The sequence below is a fragment of the Phyllopteryx taeniolatus genome, chromosome 6 (assembly GCF_024500385.1).
Source record: "Phyllopteryx taeniolatus isolate TA_2022b chromosome 6, UOR_Ptae_1.2, whole genome shotgun sequence".
In the NCBI taxonomy this organism is placed as follows: domain Eukaryota; kingdom Metazoa; phylum Chordata; class Actinopteri; order Syngnathiformes; family Syngnathidae; genus Phyllopteryx; species Phyllopteryx taeniolatus.
This window is the reverse complement of record NC_084507.1, coordinates 21,765,398-21,784,915: the sequence shown is the minus strand read 5'-3', so window position 1 is coordinate 21,784,915 and position 19,518 is coordinate 21,765,398. Positions and strand designations below refer to the sequence as shown.

Sequence of the window (19,518 nt, the reverse complement as noted above, 5' to 3'; positions counted from 1 at the left end):
AATTAGCTACTGGTCTGTCACAGACAGGTTTTTAGAGGAGCTCGCATCATACCGTCATCTGCCCCCAATTAATGTCGGTACCGCTTCCATTTTGGGGGAAATGTAACCTTTGACCAGTGTGTGAAAAGATCAATTGAAACTCGGATCATATTGTCATCTGTCCCCGTTCAATGTGGGTTCCTCTGTTGGTCAAGCAAAAGACTCAATCTCACAGTGGTGAGTTTGAGCCCCACGTTTGGTGGCTTTCTTTTAGGGCATTTTAAGATTGGAAAGTGCCATGATTCACACCCAGTCAATGTCAGTACCTTGTACGCAAACAGACGAGAAGAACATGCTGTGACAGACATTTCAACTTCACACCTGTTCTGATCTTCTGCTATCCCCGACAAAAGCTCTCGAAACAGACCCATTGATGATCATGCCCCGTCTTTCACACAGCCGCAAGCAGTAAGCAGCCAGCCCGGCTAGCTCAGTCGGTAGAGCATGAGACTCTTAATCTCAGGGTCGTGGGTTCGAGCCCCACGTTGGGCGACAGACTTGTACAATGCTGAATTAGCTACTGGTCTGTCACAGACAGGTTTTTAGAGGAGCTCGCATCATACCGTCATCTGCCCCCAATTAATGTCGGTACCGCTTCCATTTTGGGGGAAATGTAACCTTTGACCAGTGTGTGAAAAGATCAATTGAAACTCGGATCATATTGTCATCTGTCCCCGTTCAATGTGGGTTCCTCTGTTGGTCAAGCAAAAGACTCAATCTCACAGTGGTGAGTTTGAGCCCCATGTTTGGTGGCTTTCTTTTAGGGCATTTTAAGATTGGAAAGTGCCATGATTCACACCCAGTCAATGTCAGTACCTTGTACGCAAACAGACGAGAAGAACATGCTGTGACAGACATTTCAACTTCACACCTGTTCTGATCTTCTGCTATCCCCGACAAAAGCTCTCGAAACAGAATCACCGATTGATGATCATGCCCCGTCTTTCACACAGCCGCAAGCAGTAAGCAGCCAGCCCGGCTAGCTCAGTCGGTAGAGCATGAGACTCTTAATCTCAGGGTCGTGGGTTCGAGCCCCACGTTGGGCGACAGACTTGTAGAATGCTGAATTAGCTACTGGTCTGTCACAGACAGGTTTTTAGAGGAGCTCGCATCATACCGTCATCTGCCCCCAATTAATGTCGGTACCGCTTCCATTTTGGGGGAAATGTAACCTTTGACCAGTGTGTGAAAAGATCAATTGAGAACAAGACCTGTTGCTCTGTCGAGAGACCATAAGACTTTTAATCTCACTGTGGTGGTTTTCGCCCCAGGTTGGGTGGCCTCCTTTTAGGGCATTTTAAGATGGGAAAAGTGCTATGATTCCCCCCTAGTCAATGTCAGTACCTTGCACACAAACAGGGCAGAAGAACAGGCTGTGACAGACATTTCAACTTCACACCTCTTCTGATCTTCTGCTGTCCCCTATAAAAGGGCTCGAAACAGAATCACCTTTTGATGATCATGCCCCGTCTTTCACAAAGCCGCAAGCCCGACTAGCTCAGTCGGTAGAGCATGAGACTCTTAATCTCAGGGTCGTGGGTTCGAGCCCCACGTTGGGCGATGGATGCTTGATTTGCAACAGGTCTACCACAAACAGCTTGAAAGAGGAACTCGGATCATATTGTCATCTGTCCCCGTTCAATGTGGGTTCCTCTGTTGGTCAAGCAAAAGACTCAATCTCACAGTGGTGAGTTTGAGCCCCACGTTTGGTGGCTTTCTTTTGGGCATTTTAAGATTGGAAAGTGCCATGATTCACACCCAGTCAATGTCAGTACCTTGCACACAAACAGGGCAGAAGAACAGGCTGTGACAGACATTTCAACTTCACACCTCTTCTGATCTTCTGCTGTCCCCTATAAAAGGGCTCGAAACAGAATCACCTTTTGATGATCATGCCCCGTCTTTCACACAGCCGCAAGCAGTAAGCAGCCAGCCCGGCTAGCTCAGTCGGTAGAGCATGAGACTCTTAATCTCAGGGTCGTGGGTTCGAGCCCCACGTTGGGCGACAGACTTGTAGAATGCTGAATTAGCTACTGGTCTGTCACAGACAGGTTTTTAGAGGAGCTCGCATCATACCGTCATCTGCCCCCAATTAATGTCGGTACCGCTTCCATTTTGGGGGAAATGTAACCTTTGACCAGTGTGTGAAAAGATCAATTGAGAACAAGACCTGTTGCTCTGTCGAGAGACCATAAGACTTTTAATCTCACTGTGGTGGTTTTCGCCCCAGGTTGGGTGGCCTCCTTTTAGGGCATTTTAAGATGGGAAAAGTGCTATGATTCCCCCCTAGTCAATGTCAGTACCTTGCACACAAACAGGGCAGAAGAACAGGCTGTGACAGACATTTCAACTTCACACCTCTTCTGATCTTCTGCTGTCCCCTATAAAAGGGCTCGAAACAGAATCACCTTTTGATGATCATGCCCCGTCTTTCACAAAGCCGCAAGCCCGACTAGCTCAGTCGGTAGAGCATGAGACTCTTAATCTCAGGGTCGTGGGTTCGAGCCCCACGTTGGGCGATGGATGCTTGATTTGCAACAGGTCTACCACAAACAGCTTGAAAGAGGAACTCGGATCATATTGTCATCTGTCCCCGTTCAATGTGGGTTCCTCTGTTGGTCAAGCAAAAGACTCAATCTCACAGTGGTGAGTTTGAGCCCCACGTTTGGTGGCTTTCTTTTAGGGCATTTTAAGATTGGAAAGTGCCATGATTCACACCCAGTCAATGTCAGTACCTTGTACGCAAACAGACGAGAAGAACATGCTGTGACAGACATTTCAACTTCACACCTCTTCTGATCTTCTGCTGTCCCCTATAAAAGGGCTCGAAACAGAATCACCTTTTGATGATCATGCCCCGTCTTTCACAAAGCAGCCAGCCCGGCTAGCTCAGTCGGTAGAGCATGAGACTCTTAATCTCAGGGTCGTGGGTTCGAGCCCCACGTTGGGCGACAGACTTGTAGAATGCTGAATTAGCTACTGGTCTGTCACAGACAGGTTTTTAGAGGAGCTCGCATCATACCGTCATCTGCCCCCAATTAATGTCGGTACCGCTTCCATTTTGGGGGAAATGTAACCTTTGACCAGTGTGTGAAAAGATCAATTGAGAACAAGACCTGTTGCTCTGTCGAGAGACCATAAGACTTTTAATCTCACAGTGGTGAGTTTGAGCCCCACTTTGGGTGGCTTTCTTTTAGGGCATCTTAAAATGGAAAAAGTGCCATGATTCCCCCCTCGTCAATGTCAGTACCTTGTCCACAAACAGAGGAGAAGAACAGGCTGTGACAGACGTTTCAACTTCACACCTGTTCTGATCTGCTCTCCACTTTTCTCAAAACAGAATCACCTATTGATGATCATGCCACATGATCTTTCACAAAGCCACAAGCCCGGCTAGCTCAGTCGGGAGAGCATGAGACTCTTAAGCTCAGGGTCGTGGGTTCGACCCCCACGTTGGGCGATGGATGCTTAATTAGCTACAGGTCTGCCACATAGAGCCTTATAGAGGACCTTGGTTCATGGTGTCATCTGGCACCATTAAATGTCGGTACCTCTTCCATTTCGGGGGAAATGTAACCTTTGACCAGTGTGTGGAAAGATACATTGAGAACAATCCCTTGAACTCTGTTGGTCGAGTAAAAGACTCTTAATCTCACAGTGGTGAGTTTGAGCCCCACGTTGGGTGGCCTCCTTTTAGGGCATCTTAAGATGGGAAAAGTTCCATGATTCACACCCAGTCAATGTCAGTACTTTGCATACAAACAGGAGAGAAGAACAGGCTGTGACAGACATTTCAACTTCACACCTGTTCTGATCTGCTATCCCCAAAAGCTCTTGAAACAGAATCACCTATTGATGATCATGCCCCGTCTTTCACACAGCCGCAAGCAGTAAGCAGCCAGCCCGGCTAGCTCAGGCGGTAGAGCATGAGACTCTTAATCTCAGGGTCGTGGGTTCGAGCCCCACGTTGGGCGACAGACTTTTAGAATGGTTAATTAGCTACTGGTCTGTCACATACAGATTTATAGAGGAGCTCGCATCATACTGTCATCTGCCCCCATTTAATGTCGGTACCTCTTCCATTTAGGGGGAAATGTAACCTTTGACCAGTGTGTGGAACGATACATTGAGAACAATCCCTCGACCTCTGTTGGTCGAGAAAAATATTCTTTATCTCACAGTGGTGAGTTTGAGACCCACGTTGGGTGGCTTTCTTTTAGGGCATCTTAAGATGGGAAAAGTGCCATGATTCCCCCCCCAGTCAATGTCAGTACCTTGTACACAAACAGAGGAGAAGAACGGGCTGTGACAGACATTGCAACTTCACACCTGTTCTGATCTTCTGCTATCCCCTATAAAAGGTCTCGAAACAGAATCACCTATTGATGATCATGCCCCATCTTTCACAAAGCTGCAAGCCCGGCTAGCTCAGTCGGTAGAGCATGAGACTATGAATCTCAGGGTCGTGGGTTCGAGGCACACGTTCGGCGATGGCCTTTTAGGACATTTAATTAGCTACAGGGCTGTCTCATACAGGGTTATCGAGGAGCTTGGATCACACCGTCCCGATGGCGCAGTCATGCTTCCCGGCTTCCATCTTCACCGGGCAGACCGCCACATAGAATCCCTCCATCCATCCATTTTCTGAGCCGCTTCTCCTACCTAGGGTCGTGGGCGTGCTGGACCCTATCCCAGCTATCATCGAGCAGGAGGCGGGTTACACCCTGAACTGGATGCCAGCCAATCTCAGGGCACATACAAACAAAGAACCATTCGCACTCACATTCACACCTACGGGCAATTTAGAGTCGTCAATCAAATTACCATGCATGTTTTTGGGATGTGGGAGAAAACCGGAGTGCCCGGAGAAAACCCACCCAGGCACGGGGAGAAAATGCAAACTCCACACAGGCAGGGCCGGGGATCACACATCGACTGTCCTACCTGGGAAAATAACATTTTAGACCACTGCTATACTACGCTAAATAACGCATACCGTGCCAAACCTCGTGCAGCCCTGGGCTCGTCTGATCACTGCTTAATTCACTTAATACCGACATACAGTCAAGAACTTAAATGCGCGAAGTCTACGGTGAAAACAGTGAAAAAGTGGACCAAAGATGCAAAAGTTGGAACTTCAAAGCTGTTTAGACTGCGCAGACTGGAGTGTCTTTGAAAATTCAGTTGGCAGCCTGGATGAATATACAGACACTGTCACATCCTGTATCGGTTTCTGTGAAGAGGTTTGTGTACCAACAAAGTCATTTCGCACATTCAACAACATCAAGCCGTGGTTCACTGCCAAATTTAAGCAACTTTGCCAAGCTAAGGAGGACGCATATCAAGGCGGGGACAGGGCCCTGAATAATCGAGCTAGAAACCAGCTGACTAAAGAAATTAACATTGCAAAGAGGAACTATGCAGCAAAGTTGGAAAAACAGTTGAGCGCTAACGACTCTAAATCAGTCTGGCATGCATTCCAATCGCTGACCAATTACAAGCGACGATCCCCCCAAGCTGAGAACAACAGCCAACGACTTTAATACCTTCTACTGCAGATTTGAAAAGGATACTTTCACACCCCACACCCAGCCACCCACACCACCGACCACAATCACACCTCTGACTTCTGCGTTAACCACCCCCAAACAGGATGTGAGACGCATCTTCAAACAACAAAAGTCTAACAAAGTGGCAGGCCCAGAACATGTGTCCCCATCCTCCCTCAAAGTATGCGCCAACCAGCTCGCTCCAGCCTTCACACAGATTTTCAATAGCTCTGGAACTGTGCGAAGTACCATCCTGTTTCAAACGCTCCACCATCATTCCAGTCCCCAAGAAACCTACAATCTCGGGTCTAAATGAGTACAGGCCTGTCGCCTTGACATCTGTGGTCACGAAGTCCTTTGAACGTGTCGTGCTGGACCACCTCAAGAGCGTCACACGTCCCCTGCACATTGGGCAACGGCCTTTTAGGACACTTAATTTGCTACAGGGCTGTCTCATCGAGGGTTACAGAGGAGCTTGATTCATACCGTCATCTGGCCCCATTCAATGTCTGTACGTATTCCATTTAGGGGGAAATGTAAACGTTGACCAGAGTGTGGAAAGATATACTGAGAACAAGCCCTCGAGCTCAGTTGGTAGAGGATAAGATTCTTAATCTCACAGTTTATCTCTTAATTAGCTACAGGGCTACAGAGGAGAAGAACAGGCTGCGACAACTTCACACCTATGGTCTGGTCTTCTGCTATACCCTATAAAAGCTGTCTCGAAACAGGAGGAGAATACCCGATTGGTGATCATGCTCCATGTTTTACACGTCAGCTCTAGCACCGAGAATTACAGCATTTAAAGGCCAATAAAAGTTTCCTTTCAGGGCATCTTAAGATGGGAAAAGGCCCCATTCAATGTCGGTACCTTTCCCTCCTATTCCATTTAGTGGGAAATGTAACCTTTGACCAGAGTGTGGAAAGATACATTCAGAAGAAGCCCTCCAGCTCAGTTGTTAGATCATGAGATTCAATCTCACAGTGGTGGGTTTGAGCCCCACGTTGGGTTGCTTCCTTTTTGGGCATCTTAAAATGAGAAAGGTGCCAGGAGTACCCCTCAGTCAATGCCAGTACCTTGCAATGTCAGTACCTCCTTCATATGGAACATGAGAATAAGTCTTCTATGATACTACCTAAAAAGCGGGCACATTTTCCAACAACCTGTTCTGGCTTTGACTCACATTGTGGAAAATTTTCCTTTTCACAAAAGCCTGGCAAGCTCAGTAGGTGGAGCATTAGATCCTTAATCGCCCACGTTGGGCGAGTTCCCTTTAGGACATTTTATCAGCTGCAGGACTGTATCGTATTTGGGGGCAGATGAGCTGGTATGCTTTTGTCCACCCATTCCATGTTGGTACCTTCCACAGAAACAGGGAAATAGGCAGTCAGACAGACAGTTTGACTTTACACCCACTTTCCAGTTTTTGCTGTCACCTTCAACACGGCCGCCATCCAGTCTCTGATACGACCTCCAAAGCGAGTGAGAAATTACCTTTAACCATTTAGGGGGATTGCTGCCTTCGAGGGGCGGTGTGAAACACTTCGTTGGGTACAAGCCCGGCGAGCTCAGTCAGTGGCGCATGAGACTCTTAATCTTGGGGTCATGGGTTTGAGCTCCATGTTGCTGCAATGTAGTTTTGAAAGGAATATCACCCACACAATCCAAATTCACTAATGAGCATTTTTAGTTATAGTATATCTTGACATTCTGATGAGATCCTGCACAAGAATTGCTCTGGTTAACAGGGACTTATTTGAATTCGATGCACAACAACTCCACATAAGTACGTTTCACACACAACATGAGAAAGTCCGCTCTGATACGAGCAGTTAAATTGTTACCTTAATCCACTGAACACTTTATTAGGTACTTGAACTGTATCATATTGAAGCCTGTTCCTGATCTTTTGCTTTCTTCATTTAGCTACATGAAAGGGTACAAACTGTGAATGCAGTGATGCTGGTACAAATAGTTGCGGCTTTGAGGAGGTCTTCTGTGCTACTGAGTGACTTTCTTGTGTATTCACACTTCTTGCATCGGATGCCATTAGATGTAGTGCAAGCGTACCTAATGTTTTGGTCAACTTTTAGTCAGTAACAAAGCTGAAGTCGACTAAAAGCCTCTCACCCAATGTTGGGCTCGAATCCATGCCCCTGAGATTAAGAGTCTCATGCGCTACCAACTGAGCTAGCCAGGTAGGCTGATAGAATGTTGACAGGATTTTATTATGTCAAATATTCAGAGAAATGCAGAATGCAGCTGTAAAGTTCAAGGTGCATTTTAGTTTCATGCTCAAATTTCACACCAAAGCCCAATATCCCAAACCTTTGGTGAGTAGTGTATTCAATGTTAAAGGACATTGTAACAGATAACGCTTTCACGATTATTGAGTTTATAGAGCAGGATTACTCAAAATCGACATTTTCCCTGTCAAATACACACACATGCATACGCAGACACAGCTGCATGGGCGCGCGCTTGTCATGAAATATGTCAAAATGATCTCAGACGCGATGACATCACCAACTAACATGCTCGCTTATCAGCTGTCTTCTCGCCTCGCCTCACTTCCCCGCCACATTCATCTCCTGCTTTTACGGCCCTCGGCGGACGCTCCTTTTACATACGTCAAAGTGTGTGAGTGTGTGTGTGTTTGTGTATATAGATACATGTGTGTGTGTGGTTATTTATTGACAGACAGAGAGAAGAGGCGTAAAGGCCAGATGGCCTCAATTTGAGTCTGGTTCATGTTCACGCCGTGCGTTGGCTCGAGTTAGCCCATCTCCACCTGACTTGAAATCAACTCAACGAGTCGAAACTGTCGCCAAGATCGTGGAGATGTGTGTGTGTGAACAATCAGCAGCTGTGTGAAGACCAGAGGGAAAGTTGTACAGGTGGAGCAAAAAAACAAGTAATGAGGCCGCCTGACGGCAGCTTAACGCGGTGGACAGGAAAGGTTAGATGTTATTGGTTGCCATGGAAATGGAGGATTGGGGAGGGGGTCAAAAGAGATGGTACAATTAAAATATAGACAAGCAGGGCTAAGTAAAAGGAAGATCAGATGCCGGTAAATTAGCGTTACTATTCTTTGTGTTTGGAAAGTTGTGTTTCTGTGTTAAGCATGATACACACGAAAACTGGTGGATTTTCAGCTCGATTCCCCCATTAGGATCAAAGAGGGCAAAGGCCTGATTGTCGGCTGTCTTTGAAGATGATCCTGAGTGATTACCCTGTGGTGCGGGGTGATTTAAGAGTGATTTCATCTCCCTGAGCCGCTCAGAAATCGTAAATGTTAAACCTGTTCAACATTTACGATGGCAAATCATTATGTGTGTGGTCAACACTGAGTTGGGAAGAGCCACTGACTCCTTGATTGCTCAAAATCTGGTCAAAGTCAGCATAAGCCCGATTATCTTTGAAGATGATCCTGAGCAATTATCATGTGGTGTGGAGGGTGGTAAGAGTGATTTTTCCTCCCAAAGCTGCTGGGAAATCGTACATTTTAAATCCATACGTGTGTTGTCAACACCAACTCGGGCTGAGCCACAAACTCTGTGATTGGTCAAAATCGGCCTGATTTTAAGCCTGATTACCCCACTCCGATAAAAGTCAGCAAAGCCCCGATTATCAGATATTTCTGAAGATGATCTTGTGCGGTTATCCTGTGTCGTGGGGTGTGTGTGCTAGGAGTGATATTTCCTCCCCGATCTGCTCGGGCATTTTAAATTTGAATCTGTTGAATATTTACGATGTTTGTGGTGAACACCGAGCCGGAGTTGAGCCACGGATTCCGTGATTGTGAAGTGCTTTGTAACGACAGCTCCTCAGGAAGTCTGCTGAAGCTAGCGCTGTATTTAGTTCATCTGCTTCCATTTAAGAAGAGTACACACATATTGATAATTGCGCCAATTTTTAACCTGATTCCCCGATTCCTATCAAAGTCATAAAAGGCCTGATTACCGGATGTCTCTGAGACGACGATTCTGAGTGATTATCCTGTGGTGTGAGATGTTTAATGTCATTTTTCCGTGGACTAAACGCCTTCAGTCGAGGTAACAGAGGCACAGTGGAACTCAACTGAGGTCGTTTGAGACTTAATGACGACTCGGCGTGGTACTCTCAGAGCGGCGTCGGCGTGTACAAGTCGTTACCACCTCTAGAGAAAACACCACAACACACACGCGTAAACACACTAACGGCCGCTTATGAATACGCTAGATTGCAGAGTATTTTTCACGGCTTATGTGCTTCCAAAGCAGCGATGCGGTGCTATCAGATTGCTCGAATGCCAGGAAGTAATCGTTTGTTGGCAAGCCTGAGATTTTTTGGCTTTATTTTTTTTTAAGCGTTATATTCTTGCATCGTTGCGTTAGAATAAGAATAACTTTATTCCAGCACACGAATGCATCTAGTTAATTGTTATTATTATTCGTAGCTATGAAAGACGAGCAATGATGCAATTGTTCTTTCCGCCATTATTTCAGTGTACGTGTGCGTTTGAGTAGCCATGTTCTCATAGGCAGGTCATGTCTGGGTCAATCTCTCTGGCTCCAGCACTTCCCTGCTTTAACCCCTTCATATCCCCACACTCGTCTTAAAACGCGCACACACACACAATGAAGGCAATGTCGTCGTATATGTGTGGTGTGATGAGTATAAGCAATGTATTCCAGTGTCAAAATGAGAGTCCATGGCTCCATAAATCAATTGAACGGGATTGGCAGCGGGGCACAGCTATCACAGAGACACAGTTTTGTCCCGTCGTAACTTAGTATTATCACTATTAAGTATTGGACGCCGTAGCCCCCTTTCACATGGAGTTAACAGAAATTAAACCATATTTATACTTCTCAATTTTCACTCAGGTGGCACGGTGAAGACTGGTTAGAGCATCTGCCTCACAGTTCTGAGGACCGGGGTTCAATCCCTGGTCCCGCCTGTGTGGAGTTTGCATTTTCTCCCCGTGCCTGCGGATGGTGCCCTGCGATTGGCTGGCAACCAGTTCAGGGTGTACCCCGCCTCCTGCCCGAATATAGCTGGGATAGGCTCCAGCACGCCCGCGACCCTTGTGAGGAGAAGCGGCTCAGAAAATGGATGGATGGATTTTCACTCGTTGTTAAAATATGACTGCAGAATGTGATTAATACATTTACACATACACTGTACATATTGGGTGTATAATAATTCATCATAATATCATTATACTGTATATCACAGTCAGGAATATTATATTTCCCATTTTGGACTAATTGTAAAAATATTACTGTACCATCACTGAGACCACTTCAGTTCAGTTGTAGCACGTATTTTATACCTCACTATATTCTCCCCGTGCCTGCGTGGGTTTTCTCCGGGCACTCCGGTTTCCTCCCACATCCCAAAAACATGCATGGTAGGTTATTTGACAACTCTAAATTGCCCGTAGGTGTGAATGTGAGGGCAAATGGTTGTTTGTTTGTATGTGCCCTGCGATTGGCTGGCAACCAGTTCAGGGTGTACCCCGCCTCCTGCCCGATGATAGCTGGGAAAGGCGCGCCCGCGACCCGAGTGAGGAGAAGTGGCTCAGAAAATGGATGGATGGATAGTATACACTTTATATCATATTACTATATGCATTCCACTGCGTGATTGTACAAAGTCTGCAATGATTAATCAGACAACTCACATACCAGAACAGCACGTCTCCAATTACCAACTCAAGGTAATGTATTGGGGTTAGCTAATTTAATATAGCCTACCATCGCTAGTTAGCCCTCAGAGATCTGATGTCCAGGTCACTCACCGAGCCAGGCTGCGCCTTTTAAAGCCATACACACTCAAAGTCACAGATACTATAGAAGAACGTGAGGATGACGACCAGAAGTGCACAAAAGTAATACCTGCAACCCACATGCATGTCATCGTATTTAATAATGCAAAATAAATTTGTATTCGATTACTTGATTAATCGATAGGATAATCGGTAGAATACTGAATTAAAAAAAAAAAATTTGATAGCTGCATCGCTAGACTGAAGAACCCATCTATCTATCTGTCTATCAATGTATGTGGACAATGCATTTATTCTCATCTTTTCCACAGAACCCAGAGTTTTTGTAAAATGAAGCCTGTCACACAGAACTGTGACACATTGGTGAAAAAAAGCAGCATGCTATGACAAGCCAAAACAACTCTGTTTTTATCCAGTTTCACTTTGAGACACCCCCTTAAAAGCTCATTCAAGTGCAGCAGCAGCGGCACACGTCAGGATGTGTGATTCCAAAATCAAACGCACACTTCCACTCTGAGCGATCACAACAAAGTGAGAGAGCACGCCGCACACGGCAGCACATCCCTGCAGACATTCCAGTGGTTTGCGGCGTGATTGATGGAGTCGGCAGTACTGGTCCCACTAGGATGTTCCCACTTAATTGCTGTCTGTCCACACACACGCACGCACGCACACACACACACAGAAAGCATAGTGCGCTTTCATGTGAACGTCGCATCGTGACTGTCTGCTGCGGGGGATGCGCACCAGTGTTTATTCAAAGAGCGTGGCACGCTTTAAAAAAAATTACTCAAAAATGTGTGTGTGCGTTTACGCACCAATGGCAGGAAGCAACAAAGTACAAATACTTCATTATTGTAGATTTTTCAGGTATCTGTACTTGACTGGAGTATTTATTTTTCTGATGGCTTTTTACTTTTACCCCCGACATTTGAAACCAGATATTTGTACTTTCCACGCTTTACTTTGTCAAAATAGGCTTGATACTTTTTTCAACCTCTGTGGATGGTGTCAGGAATTACGAAAGACATAAACAGAAGCAGAGTCAACCATGGTTGAGATGAGGAGTCTCATAAGGTGGAAAAAACAGGGAGAATTGTTTGACGTTGTCAGCACCAAGAACGATTCGTGGTCAATGCATTGTGTCTTGTGCCGGCCTAAAAACGACCTGCAACCTGCTATTCATAAATTCGCCAACCAATCTGAAAAAAAAAACAACAAAACACGAACAACAAAAAAAACACAGTGGTGCCTTGAGATATAAGTGACCTAATTTACGAGTTTTTCGAGATAGGAGCCGTCATTCGGCGGATTTCTTGTTTTGACTTGCAAGCAGAAATTTGAGATACAAGTGCTGTGTGTGGCAGTGAACTCCACTCAAGCATCTTTTTGGAAGATAGTGAACTTCAAAAAAGAGGCTTCAAGCCGTTTTCTTTATTGCCACCACCAGGAAGCTTCCTGTCAAAAAAAAACATAAAACAAAGAGGATTACAAGTTGTATATTTAAAACAACCAAACTTTGCCTTAAAAATGTCTTCGTTAGCATAATTGCTATTACAAAATGCAAAGCGCCGTAGACGGGCTAACGAAGTGCATCAATATGACGGTAGTACGCGCTTGTAACAACACATGTAGACAAACAATATAGAAATACTCGGGCCAATCCTCTTTATCCTCTGTGAAAAACAACTTACATTAATACATCTTACTGAGTCACTTACGTACTTTGTTTGTTTCTGCATGACTGTATTATACTGCCCCCGGTGGCCTAGTCATGCACACACTAGAAGGAGCTGCAATCATGATGCACAAACTGTTTATTCTTTACATTCTGTTTAATTATGTTATCACGATATAAGGTGTGAGGATAAGCGGTATGGAAAATGCTTGGATGAATGAGTGGATTTTCAGTGATTTTAGCTGATTTATCATTTTTCGTTACTCAATTCACAATGTTAACAAACTTATGGAAACACATCGATAGCAGACAAGCTGAGCCAAAAAGAGCTCGCTCTTAAACAACGTGACTTGCAACTACTCTATCTTAGTAACTGTGTAAATTCATAAGAGGGAAAACTATTTTGTGTGCATAAGTATTTTTTCTGTTGTGCCAAGTCATCAAAATTGATGTTTAGAACTGACAGCAGAAATGTATTTTTACTTTTGTACTGAGTCAATTTCAGTCTGCACTTTTTTTATTTTTACTTTTGTAAAGAATTTGCATCAGTACTACTATTTTGCCACCTGGTGTGTGAGATTGTTACGATGCACGTGCTTGTGTGTGTGTGTATGATTAAGTGACAAAGCAGCGGCAGCATTACGGGCTCGTAAAAATACACAAAATGCAGGAATGTGCAGTCGGTGGAGCAATTTGACAAAGAACCACACAAGCGGCGTAATTATAGCCCGCCTATCTGGACTCAGTCATTTGAAGAGAATCCGTCTGCACCACTTCCACTGCAGCGTGAAAGCGACACAGTAACAAGGAGTCTGACCCAAGCCGTCAGGAAACATCGCCGAGCCTGCGCGCTAAACAAATGCTTTATACATATGCATTTCCTGTGGTCATTGTTTGTAGTAGTGTGTACATATTTTGGTGATATCTAGGATGGACACCAGGGACAAGAATGCTGATGTTATTTCAAAAATAACAACTTAACTTGAAACTCATTTTTCATCTTTTTACAGAGCAACGTGTCCTTTTTTACTGTGTCCATTGTGCCTTGAGGTACGAGTGACTCGTTTTTCGAGCTACGAGCCGCCATCCGGTCGAATTTCTGATTGAGTGCTGAAGGGGGTCATGAACGCAACTCAACTCACTTCACGACAAGCAGCAATTTGTCAGACGGTGAACAAGTCTTCAAAAAGGAGGTTTCAAGCTGTTTATTGTCACTCCCAGTTGAAGTTTATTGAGAAACTAAACATTAAACACACTACACATGGATTTAAAACAACCACACAACTTTGCCTTCCGCTACCTTAATGCTAACTCACACATAGACGGCTAGCGAACAGCATTAAAAGTCATGGTGTTATATTATAGCCCTTAAAGCGCATGTGTCAAACTCAAGGCCCTGGTGACAGATCTGTCCCGCCAAATCATTGTATGTGGCCCGCGAAAACAAATTGTGTGCATCAAATTAATGTTTTTGCTAAAATAGCAAAATTGGAAATTGTCTTTGCTTTAATAACGTTGAGATATTAAAGTATTTTTTGTTACCAAGCCCCCTTTCAAAATAAATTGGATAATAGATGAACAAACCAATTTTTACTGGCTTCTGAATTCAAAACTAGTTTTACATCAATTGGTTGTTTATATGTACAAACCTCTGTAATGTGAAACACCATAGACGGGCGAACGGAAATAATCATAGATTTTACAGTAATACCAAATCCTCAAAAAAACTGCTACTTTAACAGACATGGAACAGAGCAAAAAGCAATACTCACAGGCATATATTCTCTGCCCTGTGGGAAAAACAACTATTACCGATGCTTAGGAGGGGACCTTCTCTGCCTTGTATTCTTGGTGTTAATTATGCTTTATCTCTTCCAGTAGTGATACTACACTGAAGGCATGGAACTCTAAATTCAGACTTGCCTGTATACTGTAAAAACCCTTTAAAGAAACATTGCTTAAAACTTTCACTAAGTACTGGGTGTAAACATGTGAGGGACACACAAAGTGTATGACAAATGAACACACCATGTCTAAGGTGCCTATGGTGAAGGCGTGCTCAGGGACAGTGGGCATGATGATTCATCCCAGTTGTAAATCTCTGACGGTGACATGATTTTACAGCACTTTCACCGCATCATCACATTGTCAACATCATGGCCGAGTAAACACACCCAACAAAGCTGCTGCTTTTCTAAATATCGACTGACACTCTCTTCCTTTCTATCAGACAGACTGATTTAAATCACGCACACAAACAAAAACACCTAACTATGAAACCGCAATGAATAAAGGGAAAGTAGATTTTATACAACATACGCCATGTTTACATGAATGGGCGTTTGTTTTCTCAACATTAGCATTGTGTGTTTTGAAAGAGATCAGAATCCTTATACAAGCTTTTATTTTGGTACAGGCAAATGAAACAACGTAAGAAAAGTATATAAAATTTTCCCTGACAAAGTCAAGGAAAAGTGAAATGCTTGAAATTATTGCTTTCCTGCCAATCATTGAACTAATATTTTGTTGTCTTAGCACTATTTCTGAAAACTGTTTCACATCTGTGTTGCATGGGGAACTATTGGACTAAATTCCACAATTTCTTTTTACTTTCTTGTCAATCCATCCATCCGTCCATTTTCTTCACCGCTTCTCCTCACAAGAGTCGCGGGCGTGCTGGAGGCTACCCCAGCTATCATCGGGCAGGAGGCGGGGTACACCCTGAACCGGTTGCCAGCCAATCGCAGGGCACGTAGAAACAAACAACCATTCGCACTCATATTCACACCTACGGGCAATTTAGAGTCTTCAATGAACCTACCATGTATGTTTTTTGGGATGTGGGAAGAAAACGGAGTGCCCGGAGAAAACCCACAGAGGCACGGGGAGAACATGCAAACTCCACACAGGTGGGGCCGGAGATTGAACCCCAGTCCCCAGAACTGTGAGGCAGAAGCTCTAACCAGTCGTTCACCGTGCCGCCTTTCTTGTCAATCATTATATCAAAATCACTGAACTAGAAATAAGAATTGTTTTTTTTCAAAACATAATGCTAGTGTGGCGGTGCGGTGGGCGACTGGTTAGCACATCTGCCTCACACTTCTGAGGACTGGGGTTCAAATCCGGCCTTGCCGCCTGTGTGGTGTTTGCATGTTCTCCCCGTGCCTGTGTGGGTTTTCTCCGGGTACTCCGGTTGCCTCCCACATCCCAAAAACATGCATGGTATGTTAACTGAAGATTCAAAATTTCCCGTAGGTAAGTCAAAATTGCACATTCCCTATTTCAGAATCTGTCTATTTGACATCATGCTCTAATTGGAAAAAATATATATTTTAGAAAATTACCCACAAGTTACTCAGTACTTGAGATTTGCTTTTACAGAGTACTTCTCACGTAATTATTTGGACTACTTTTTAGCTTGGGTCATCTTATTGTAAAGTAACAGTTTATTTAGTTTGTTTATATGTTCCCTTGTGATTGGCTGGCGACCAGTTCAGGGTGTACCCCGCCTCTCGCCCAGAGTCAACTGGGATAGGCTCCAGCACGCCCGCGACCCCAGTGAGGATAAGCGGTATGGAAAATGGTTGGATGGATGGATAATGCTCGTTGTGAAGACAACACTTGTACGTGTTAATGCGCGTGTGTGTGTGTGTGTGTTTTTGTGTGTGGATGAGCTGAAGCGCACACATTAGCTTGACACTATCACACTATGAGTGCCGCACAGTTCAACGTTCGCCTCAGCGTCTACTTCCTGTGGGCGTGGCCTGGCTGGCTTTTTGTCTGTGTTAAACCCGCTTCCTGCGCTAGTGGCCAGCACAGCACATAGCGACACACTGCATGTGTGCGTGGGTGTGTAATTGTGTGTGTGTTTATGTGGGAGTGTATGTATATGTATGAGAGTGTGTATGTGTGTGTATTCATGTGTGAGTGTGTATACATGTGAGGGTATTTGTTTGTATGTGTGTACGTGAGTGTAAGTCTGAGTGCATCTGCATAAGAGCATGTATAGTATATGAATATCTGTGTATGTGTGTGCGTTGAGCGTGTATGTGTGAGCGCGTGTGTGTGTGTGTGGGTGACAGGAAAGCGAACCCATGTGCATTTTTGCACGCGTGCGGCGCGTGCGGTTGTGTTGTGAACGTAAGCACATGTAAATGACGGAGCACAAGTGAGTATTTACACATTCTTCTGCTGACCAGGTTACAGTGTGCGAGCGCCACAATATGACCATGTTGCCTCTCTAAAGTACACACGCACGAACACACAAATGTATGTACACACACACAAGGGTGAGTTTTTCAAGCGTGTAATCACACCCTGGAGATAGCGTCACTTCCCAAAACACAGAGGCAAACACAGAGAATCTGACTGGATGGTAAACAATGCTGTAAGACTTTTGATTTTAAACAATACTGAGAACAGATTTTAGCACATTAAAGCATATGCCGATACCGAAATTGTCTATAGGTATGAATTTAAATGCTTCCTTGTCTATATGGAGCAGGCAAAGTAGGGATGCTAACAGAGGTAGCATTAGCTGCAGTATAGACGGCTGCTTCGTGGCTTCATGGCGAGAGGCCTTCTCGCGGGCCGCTGCTAAATATGTGGCAGCGGCGTCTGTGGTGGTCGCGTGGGTGTTAGTGGACGGAAGCGCCGATGCGCCTCAGCCGGAGCGAGCGCGCCTGCCTGGAACTGATCGAGCCTCATTCGCCACTGGAAATAATTAAAGCCGCCGTCCAGCTGCAACCTGTGCCCCCGTTTGCCTTGGCATCAATGCGTGTGTGTGTGCGTTGTGTCAACCCAATGTGAAGTGTGTGCGTGGCGCAGGTCATTAGTGTCTGTGTGTGTGTGTGTATTTGCCTATGACCTTTTGCTGAATAAATGGGGAATGTCCTGTTCATTAGATGAGTGTTTCAGGTGTGTCTCCTCATAGTGTGTGTGTGTGTGTCAATTCCATGGTCCAATATTTGCCATGGAGCTCGAGCCCAGTCGTTTAGCTTAATGAAGGGAACTTAATCATGATGTCCTCTGTGATCACACACGCGCACACACACACACACAAACACAATATGCACACGCCAACATATTCACACACCACCATACACACTAAGTCAATCGCTCACACATATTTACACATATTTATGAACAGCTACGCACACGCGCGCTCACATAGGATGGGTGCAGGCTGATGTTTGAGGTTGTTAAATGTTTGTTCTTTGTTTTGAGTGGGGGGCCAAGGCCAACAGAGGAATGACACTGACGGTAACTTGGAGAAAATTCACGAGCTCTCAGAGGAAGTGTTTGAGTTCACGAGGTCTGACAACATGCAAATGCTGAAATCCGTCTTTAAAAAGGACTCAAGGCTCTTTCTGTTGCACCGTGACGCTCACCGCATTTCCCCACAGTCGTTTAATCTGAACACTACCGATTAATCTGAACACTACCCCCCCCCCCCCGCTGTATGAAGTCGACAAGAACATTTTACAGCTTGCGAAGTAGTTTCAGAGGAGTAACAAACATGGAACCTCGCTTGTGTGATAATTTTTTTCCATATCAATCCCCAAGTCTTTTGCATGTTTCCCCCGTGTCTTTCCATGTTTTTACCACGCCTGTCTACTCCTTTCCCATGTTTCCCATGTCTTCCCCCAAGTTTTTCTATGCGTTTCCAATGTTTTTAACATCTAGAACAAGGGTCACCAATATGATGCCCGTGGGCACCAGGAAGCCCTCAAGGGAGATGACATTGCCCAGTGATGGGACATTGCAATTTCCTAGGAATGTGTTTGAAGTGGAGAATGTAAACACTTTATTTTTTGAAATAGTGTTGCATATTCATATTTATCTATTAATTATTATTATCTGTTGATAATTATTGTGAGATATTAATTCACTGCCATTGATGACTGTTGAATTCAAACATCCATGTTAACATGGAGGACGGGCAGTGAATGATGGGTATCTTCACACAGATTAATATCATTAATTATTCATAATAGCATATAATGAAAGGTAATTTGAGCAAATTTGTTAATGTGGAAGTTTGTATTAAACTGGTAGCCCTACTCATTAATCAGTACCAAAGAAGTAGATTTCAGTTTTAAAAATGCTGGTGGCCTCTGGTCTATATATATATATATATATATATATATATATATATATATATATATGCATTTGCATTCATTAAAAAAACCCAAATGCATTCTGTTTGGCTTCCAACAAACACACACTAAACACGTTATAACTCGTATTACATGCTTACAATGTGATTGAATCAGTGTTAAGTCATACTAAACGTCATATAGGCAGTAGTGGAAAAAATGCTGATTAATAAGACACAGTCGTTCTACTAGTGAGGACACAGAGCATACGACTCGTACATTGACCAACGATACTGAATAAATCCTCAAACTGCTTACCATTGAAAATCCTGATCAAGACCACCTTAAACTGCTTGAAAGGGGAAATGGACCCCCCGTTG

The 19,518-nt window shown here is 44.5% G+C and overlaps 1 protein-coding gene and 9 non-coding genes across 11 annotated transcripts in view; 9 read left to right on the top strand and 1 right to left on the bottom strand.

Moving 5' to 3' along the window:
* The window catches only part of bbs9 (Bardet-Biedl syndrome 9), a 157,550-nt gene that overhangs the window by 39,015 nt on the left and 99,017 nt on the right, over positions 1 to 19,518 (bottom strand). The gene's annotated exons all lie outside the window — the stretch shown is intronic.
* trnak-cuu (transfer RNA lysine (anticodon CUU)) lies at positions 459 to 531 on the top strand. Its single transcript has one exon. It is a non-coding gene; the product is annotated as a tRNA-Lys (tRNA).
* On the top strand, positions 1,013 to 1,085 carry trnak-cuu (transfer RNA lysine (anticodon CUU)). The gene has a single exon. It is a non-coding gene; the product is annotated as a tRNA-Lys (tRNA).
* Positions 1,527 to 1,599, top strand: trnak-cuu (transfer RNA lysine (anticodon CUU)). Its single transcript has one exon. It is a non-coding gene; the product is annotated as a tRNA-Lys (tRNA).
* Positions 1,972 to 2,044, top strand: trnak-cuu (transfer RNA lysine (anticodon CUU)). The gene has a single exon. It is a non-coding gene; the product is annotated as a tRNA-Lys (tRNA).
* Positions 2,486 to 2,558, top strand: trnak-cuu (transfer RNA lysine (anticodon CUU)). The gene has a single exon. It is a non-coding gene; the product is annotated as a tRNA-Lys (tRNA).
* Positions 2,918 to 2,990, top strand: trnak-cuu (transfer RNA lysine (anticodon CUU)). The gene has a single exon. It is a non-coding gene; the product is annotated as a tRNA-Lys (tRNA).
* On the top strand, positions 3,427 to 3,499 carry trnak-cuu (transfer RNA lysine (anticodon CUU)). The gene has a single exon. It is a non-coding gene; the product is annotated as a tRNA-Lys (tRNA).
* Positions 3,941 to 4,013, top strand: trnak-cuu (transfer RNA lysine (anticodon CUU)). Its single transcript has one exon. It is a non-coding gene; the product is annotated as a tRNA-Lys (tRNA).
* Positions 4,457 to 4,529, top strand: trnah-aug (transfer RNA histidin (anticodon AUG)). Its single transcript has one exon. It is a non-coding gene; the product is annotated as a tRNA-His (tRNA).